Source organism: Lithobates pipiens, unplaced genomic scaffold, assembly GCF_037356315.1.
Source record: "Lithobates pipiens isolate NorthernLeopardFrog02 unplaced genomic scaffold, aLitPip1_a1.2 Scaffold_19, whole genome shotgun sequence".
In the NCBI taxonomy this organism is placed as follows: Eukaryota; Metazoa; Chordata; class Amphibia; order Anura; family Ranidae; genus Lithobates; species Lithobates pipiens.
In genome coordinates this window covers 133,330,423-133,339,046 of record NW_027507764.1, presented here as the reverse complement: position 1 = coordinate 133,339,046, position 8,624 = coordinate 133,330,423, and positions in this window count along the sequence as shown.

Sequence of the window (8,624 nt, the reverse complement as noted above, 5' to 3'; positions counted from 1 at the left end):
GCGGTCCTTACAGAACAGCAGACTGTACCGCACTCAAGCCTATGTACCGTAGCACCCTATACCAAGTTACCAGTCCTTATAAGAACTTTTGTGGACCAAGCAGGTTGTGTATTAGTGTTTAGCAGACTGTACGTCAGTCCCTATACCGCTGAAGGACTGCTGCAGTATAGGGCAGCGGTCAGCAGTGGTGCACGTCAACCCTATCTATTGTGGACCGATAGCGGTCCTTACAGAACAGCAGACTGTACCGCACTCAAGCCTATGTACCGTAGCACCCTATACCAAGTTACCAGTCCTTATAAGAACTTTTGTGGACCAAGCAGGTTGTGTGTTAGTGTTTAGCAGACTGTACGTCAGTCCCTATACCGCTGAAGGACTGCTGCAGTATAGGGCAGCGGTCAGCAGTGGTGCACGTCAACCCTATCTATTGTGGACCGATAGCGGTCCTTACAGAACAGCAGACTGTACCGCACTCAAGCCTATGTACCGTAGCACCCTATACCAAGTTACCAGTCCTTATAAGAACTTTTGTGGAACAAGCAGGTTGTGTGTTAGTGATTAGCAGACTGTACGTCAGTCCCTATACCGCTGAAGGACTGCTGCAGTATAGGTGAGCGGTCAGCAGTGGTGCACGTCAACCCTATCTATTGTGGACCGATAGCGGTCCTTACAGAACAGCAGACTGTACCGCACTCAAGCCTATGTACCGTAGCACCCTATACCAAGTTACCAGTCCTTATAAGAACTTTTGTGGACCAAGCAGGTTGTGTATTAGTGTTTAGCAGACTGTACGTCAGTCCCTATACCGCTGAAGGACTGCTGCAGTATAGGGCAGCGGTCAGCAGTGGTGCACGTCAACCCTATCTATTGTGGACCGATAGCGGTCCTTACAGAACAGCAGACTGTACCGCACTCAAGCCTATGTACCGTAGCACCCTATACCAAGTTACCAGTCCTTATAAGAACTTTTGTGGACCAAGCAGGTTGTGTGTTAGTGTTTAGCAGACTGTACGTCAGTCCCTATACCGCTGAAGGACTGCTGCAGTATAGGGCAGCGGTCAGCAGTGGTGCACGTCAACCCTATCTATTGTGGACCGATAGCGGTCCTTACAGAACAGCAGACTGTACCGCACTCAAGCCTATGTACCGTAGCACCCTATACCAAGTTACCAGTCCTTATAAGAACTTTTGTGGAACAAGCAGGTTGTGTGTTAGTGATTAGCAGACTGTACGTCAGTCCCTATACCGCTGAAGGACTGCTGCAGTATAGGTGAGCGGTCAGCAGTGGTGCACGTCAACCCTATCTATTGTGGACCGATAGCGGTCCTTACAGAACAGCAGACTGTACCGCACTCAAGCCTATGTACCGTAGCACCCTATACCAAGTTACCAGTCCTTATAAGAACTTTTGTGGACCAAGCAGGTTGTGTATTAGTGTTTAGCAGACTGTACGTCAGTCCCTATACCGCTGAAGGACTGCTGCAGTATAGGGCAGCGGTCAGCAGTGGTGCACGTCAACCCTATCTATTGTGGACCGATAGCGGTCCTTACAGAACAGCAGACTGTACCGCACTCAAGCCTATGTACCGTAGCACCCTATACCAAGTTACCAGTCCTTATAAGAACTTTTGTGGACCAAGCAGGTTGTGTATTAGTGTTTAGCAGACTGTACGTCAGTCCCTATACCGCTGAAGGACTGCTGCAGTATAGGGCAGCGGTCAGCAGTGGTGCACGTCAACCCTATCTATTGTGGACCGATAGCGGTCCTTACAGAACAGCAGACTGTACCGCACTCAAGCCTATGTACCGTAGCACCCTATACCAAGTTACCAGTCCTTATAAGAACTTTTGTGGAACAAGCAGGTTGTGTGTTAGTGATTAGCAGACTGTACGTCAGTCCCTATACCGCTGAAGGACTGCTGCAGTATAGGGCAGCGGTCAGCAGTGGTGCACGTCAACCCTATCTATTGTGGACCGATAGCGGTCCTTACAGAACAGCAGACTGTACCGCACTCAAGCCTATGTACCGTAGCACCCTATACCAAGTTACCAGTCCTTATAAGAACTTTTGTGGAACAAGTGAGTTGTGAATGTTTAGCAGACTGCAGCAGAAGGGCAGCAGTCAAGTATAATATCCTTTCTATATTTGGAAGAAAGAATATTATACATGTACAAGCCTATTACTGTACCACTGATACCAGTCCTGAAAAGAACCTTTGTGGAACTAATAATAACAGCAAGTCTTTAAAATTACCCTCACTGCCTGACAACACTGCTTCCTTCCTGTCCCTATACAAATTGGCAAAAAAAGAGAACGATTAGTGGTTACTGGAACAGCTCTTTTGTGGACCTTGATAGTAACAGCTAATGATGATGATGATGATGATGATGATGAAAGACTAATCTGGCTGTCCCTGTAGCATACACCGTCCTTTCCCTTTCTCTAAACTAACAAAAGACACTCAGGCTGCTGCAAGAATCAGCAGCACAGCAAACCTATCAACACCTAACACCTATACCAGTCCTGAAAAGAACTTTTGTGTACCAAATAGCTAGTGGTTTATCTCTCCCTACTCCACACAGGAACCTGTCCCTATCTTAACAGAAGAAAGAATGTAAAATGGCCACCGGATCGGGTGTATTTATAGGTTAGGGGGAATGTACAAGTGTCCATGTGCTGTCATGTCTCAATTGGCTGTCCTGTATCACATGATAAACGTGTCACCAAAGGTTAAAGTTCTTGTATACATTAAACACGTAAGTCCGCCGCGGCGAACGACGGAAAAAGGCGTTCGAACGTGCGGACCGCGAATGTCGGAAATTCGCCGCGAAACGACCGCCGGGCGAACCGTTCGGCCATCACTAGTCATCACCTTAGTTCTAGCTCAGTGATGAGTAGGGATAAGCCGAACACATCCCCCCACCCCCCCCGTTCGTAGCAAAACATGCGAACAGGCAAACAATTTGTTTGAAACCACTAACACTGTTAAAGTCTATGGGACACGAATGTGAAAAATCAAAAGTGCTCATTTTAAAGGCTAATATGCAAGTTATTGCCATAAAAAGTGTTTTGGTACCTGAGTCCTGCCCCAGGGGACATGTATCAATGAAAAAAAAAAAAAAGTTTTAAAAACAGCCATTTTTTCAGGAGCAGTGATTTTAACAATGCTTAAAGTAAAACAATAAAAATTAAATATTCCTTTAAATATCGTGCCTGGGGGGTGTCCTTGGTATGCCTGTAAAGTAACTAATTTTTCCCATGTTTAGAACAATACAAAAGCAAAATGACATTTCTAAAGGAAATAATTTAAATTCAAAACTACTCGCATCTGTAATGTATTGTTGGGTGCTGGCAATATAGATAAAAATCGTTGAAAAATGGCATCGATTTCCCTCCCCAGTCCCCTTGGGTCTGGTATGGATATTAAGGGGAACCCTGCACCAAAAAAAAACAGACATGGGGTCCCTCAGGTCCTATATACTCTGAACAGCAGTATATACGCTATATGACTGGCCCTATATACTCTGCAGAAAATTGGGCTTTAGGTGTTGGTGGTAGCTTAACACTGTAAGCCCTCACAGTTACTGTTGGTGGGCGCAGGAATTGGCCCTGCTGTAAAATACTATATATATATATATATATATATATATATATATATATATATATAAAAATTAATTATATGCCCCTGTTAAACAGGGGCAGAAAAATTGTGCCTTTGGTGTTGGTGGTACATGAACACTAAGCCCACACATTTACTCTTGTTGGGCGCAGGAATGGGCCATGCTGTGAAATATTATATCAATTGTAATTACATGCTCCTGTTAAACAGGGGCAGAAAAATTGGACCTGGGGTGGTGGTGCCACAACACTGTAACCCTACAAAGATTCTCTTGTTGGGCGCAGGAACGGGCCCTGCTGTGAAATATTAGATCAAAATTGTAAATTACATGTCCCTGTTAAACTGGGGCAGAAAAATTGGGCCTTGGGTGGTGCCCTAAACCAAAAATATTGTTGGAAGCTAGCATCATCAAGATTGAGGAATAGGATAGTCAGTATAGGCAATCTTCAAGGTATTCCACATCCATACAAAATTCAGGTGCTTGATAGCTGCTGATCCAAGACTCATTTTTATGAATGTGAGCCCATCAACGGAGTCTGTGGACAAGCGCACTCTTTGATCCTTTACAAACCCTCCAGCAGCACTGAATGTGCATTCAGAAGGCACACTGGATGCAGGACAGGCCAGTAGCTCAATTGCATACTGTGCAAGCTCTGGCCAGTGATCCATCCTCAAGACCCAGTAAGCCAGAGGATTTTCGGTGGGAAAGGTGTCCAAGTCTGACCTTGCCCCTAGGTATTCCTGCACCATGTAAATCAGACGCTGGCGATGGGTGCTGGAACCGATCATACCTTGGGGCTGCGGACTAAAAAATTGTCTGAAAGCATCAGTCAGACGGCCACCTTCTCCACCGCTTCTTCTGACCGATGCCTCAGCAACACGTTGTCCAGGACCAGGAGTTTGTAACCTCCCAGTCTCTGGGAACGCGTTGCACAGACCTTTCTGCAAGGCCTCCCGGAGATGTCTCATCCTCTGCTCCCTCTGCGATGGCAAGATAAGGTCGGCAACCTTATCCTTGTACCGTGGATCAAGGAGAGTGGCCAGCCAGTAATGGTCCCTCTCCTTGATCCGAAGAATACGAGGATCCTTCCGCAGGCTTTGCAGGATCAGGGAGGCCATGCAGCGTAGGTTAGCTGAGGCATTCGGTCCGGAGTCCTCTGGGTCACTAAGGACAACATGATCCACAGCTACCTCCTCCCAGCCACGTACAAGTCCACGTGTTTCTTGGGACTGTAAATCATCCCTACAAGACTGCTGCTGCTGATGCTGAGTGCCAGCCTCCACCTCCATACTGACACAATCATCCTCCTCCTCCTCTTCCTCCTCCTCATCCTCTTCCTGTGTGATGGGTGGCACAGCAGGAACACTGTCTGGATAAAGGGGGCCTTGAGAGGCAAGGAAGTCCTCCTCTTCCTGCCTCTGTTCTGCCTCAAGTGCCCTGTCCATTATTCCACGCAGCGTATGCTCCAAGAGGTGGACAAGAGGTACAGTGTCACTGATGCATGCACTGTCACTGCTCACCATCCTTGTGGCCTCCTCAAACGGTGACAGGACATTGAATGCATCACTGATCATGCCCCACTGGCGTGGTGAGAAAAAACCGAGCTCCCCTGACCCTGTCCTGGTGCCGTAGTCGCACAGGTACTCATTGATGGCCCTCTGCTGCGTGTGCAGCCGCTGCAGCATGGCCAACGTTGAGTTCCACCTGGTGGGCATGTCACATATAAGGCGGTTCTTGGGCAGGTTCAACTCCTTTTGGAGCTCAGCCAGCCGAGCACAGGCATTAAATGATCGGCGGAAATGCACACAGACTTTCCTGGCCTACTTCAGGACATCCTGTAAGCCGGGGTACCTGCCAAAGAACCGCTGCCCCACCAGGTTAAGGACGTGAGCTACACAGGGCACATGGGTCAGTTGTCCCTGTCGGAGGGCGGAGAGGAGGTTGGTGCCATTGTCACAAACCACCATTCCTGGCTTAAGCTGGCGTGGCGTCAACCACCTCTCGGCCTGCCCCTGCAGAGCTTACAAAACATCCGCCCCAGTTTGGCTCCTGTCCCCCAAGCAAATCAGCGCAAGCACGGCATGGCATCGTTTTGCCTGCGTACTTGCGCAGCCCCTGGAACGCCTACGAAGCACCGCTGGTTCTGAGGACAGAGCACTGGAAGAGGCCATGGAGGAAGAAGAAGAGGAGGGGGTGGAGGAGAGAGGTGTGTCACAACCAATAGTAGCATTTTGGAGGCGTGGTGGCGGAACAACCTCCAACACTACTGCACCTTGTCCTGCATCCTTCCCAGCTGCCAGAAGAGTGACCCAATGGGCCGTGAAAGACAGGTAACGTCCCTGTCCATGCCTGCTGGACCATGAGTCAGCGGTAATATGCACCTTACCGCTGACCGCCCTGTCCAGCGAGGCAAGGACATTGCCTTCCACATGCCGGTAGAGAGCCGGAATCGCCTTCCGTGAGAAAAAGTGGCGTTTGGGGACCTGCCACTGAGGAACCGCACATTGTACAAACTCACGGAAGGGGGCCGAGTCTACCAACTGAAAAGGCAGCAGTTGAAGTGCTAGCAATTTAGCCAAGCTAGCATTCAACCGCTGGGCATGTGGATGGCTGGGAGTGAACTTCTTTCGCCGGTCCAGTAGCTGGGGCAGGGACATTTGCCTGCTATAATCGGACGTGGGTGTACCGCTAGCAGAGTTCCCGGAAGCACTTGGCTGTGACACACCTAATTCTACACCTTCATTCCTCTCAGAGCAGGTTTCAGAGAGGACTGAAGGTCTAGTGGGGTTGGAGATGCCAGCTGATGAGGAGCAAGGAGAGGTCCGCTTTGTTCTTTGGTGTGGGTCTTTGAGGTACGCTTGCCAACGAGCTGCATGGCAGGTCAACATATGTCTGGTCAAGCATGTGGTGCCCAAGCGGCTGATGTTTTGGCCACGCGAGATACGCTTGAGACATATGTTGCAAATAGCAGCGGTGCGATCTGATGCACTCATCTCAAAAAAGGCCCACACCAAAGAACTTTTAGAATAACGCGCAGAGGCAGCGCCCTGCACAGGCGGAGCTCTGCGGTGTGATTCAGACGGTGTGCTGCCCCTAAGCTGGCCCCCGGAGGGCATCCTGCCTCGTTGGACATGTGCCTCCTCCTCCTCCTCTCTCCTTCCAGGCACCCATGTGGAGTCAGTGCCCTCATCATCCCCTCCCTCTTCATCGCTGTAGCAAACCTGGCAGTATGCTGCAGCTTGTGGAACATGACTGCCAGATTGCTGTCCTTCTTGAGCATCCCCTCTCTCTGCGCTCACGCTACTGCCTTCCTCTAGCTGAGTGTCATCATCAGAGCCCATAAAACACTGGGCATCCTCCTGGAGCATGTACCCAACACTGTGCTCAAAGAGTTCAGGAGACTCCTCAGGAGGACGTGGTGGGTCTAGGGAAGGAGTCACTGATGATGACATTGAGAGGAGGGAAGACGATGCGTTGGCAGCTGCTTTGCTAGTACCCTGAGACTGGGTGAGAGAGGATGAGGAGGATGAAGAGGGCTTGGTCATCCACTCTACCAAGTCGTTGGCATGTTGCGGCTCAACATGTCCAGCTGCCGAAAAGAAGGACAAGCGTGTCCCATGGCCACGTGCTGATGACAATGCACCGCGTCCATGACCAGCACTGTTGTCTCTAGACACAGAGCCTGCTTGCCCTCTTTTATCGGCTCGCGCCTGTCTGCCTCTCCTTGCTGGCCTTCCAGACATGGTAATGGCCTGAAGGGAGTTGGGTAAAAAAGCAGTTGGGTAGTGTATATTGTGCTAGAGGCACACAACACCCACTAACTCCTGCAGATGCCTTTATTATAGAACACCAGAGATAAAGGGGTATATACAGATGTATACTGTGCTGTGCTGGAGGCACACACAACTTCCAATAACTCCTGCAGATGGCAAGTGGTCTCAAATAGAGAAGAGCTATGTAGGTGGATATAGCGGTATGTACTGGGTACAGAGCACGCAGACAGCACGCACTAGCTCCTAACACTACTGACTGCAAGCTCTATTATAAAAGATAGATCACTGCTATATAGGTGAGGTGAATATAGCGGTGTATACTGCGGTAAGGGCACGCAGACAACAACCACTACACAACAGCAAGATCGAAAATCGTCCGAAAACGATCGGTGTGTACTGTGTTGAAGGTACACAGAACACCCACTAACTCCTGCAGATGCCTTTATTATAGAACACCAGAGATAAAGGGGTATATACAGATGTATACTGTGCTGTGCTGGAGGCACACACAACTTCCAATAACTCCTGCAGATGGCAAGTGGGCTCAAATAGAGAAGAGCTATGTAGGTGGATATAGCGGTATGTACTGGGTACAGAGCACGCAGACAGCACGCACTAGCTCCTAACACTACTGACTGCAAGCTCTATTATAAAAGATAGATCACTAGCTATATAGGTGGGGTGAATATAGCGGTGTATACTGCGGTCAGGGCACGCAGACAACAACCACTACACAACAGCAAGATCGAAAATCGGCCGAAAACGATCGGTGTGTACTGTGTTGAAGGTACACAGAACACCCACTGCTTCAGACGCCAACACACTACACAAGGCCGCCGCGCTGGCGGCCTTATATAGTGTGGGGCGTGCACTACACAGCCTGAGCTATGATTGGCCACAGGCATCCTGCCTGTGGCCAATCATGGCTCTCCTCGCTGCTGGCGCTGCGATTGGCCAAGCATGCGGGTTCACAGTGCATGCTTGGCCAATCATGAGCCAGCAATGCACTGCGCCATCGCAGTGCATTGTGGGCCGTGAGCGCCACACGAATTTGGCGCGAACGGACCAAAATGTTCGGACTTCGCCGAACGGACGAACAGCCGATGTTCGAGTTGAACGTATGTTCGACTCGAACACGAAGCTCATCCCTACTCTCTAAGAAGGATTTGCAAAAGGATCTGTTGGAAGACCCTCTCTGCAGCCTGTCATTGAAGGCCTTGGAGAGCCAAT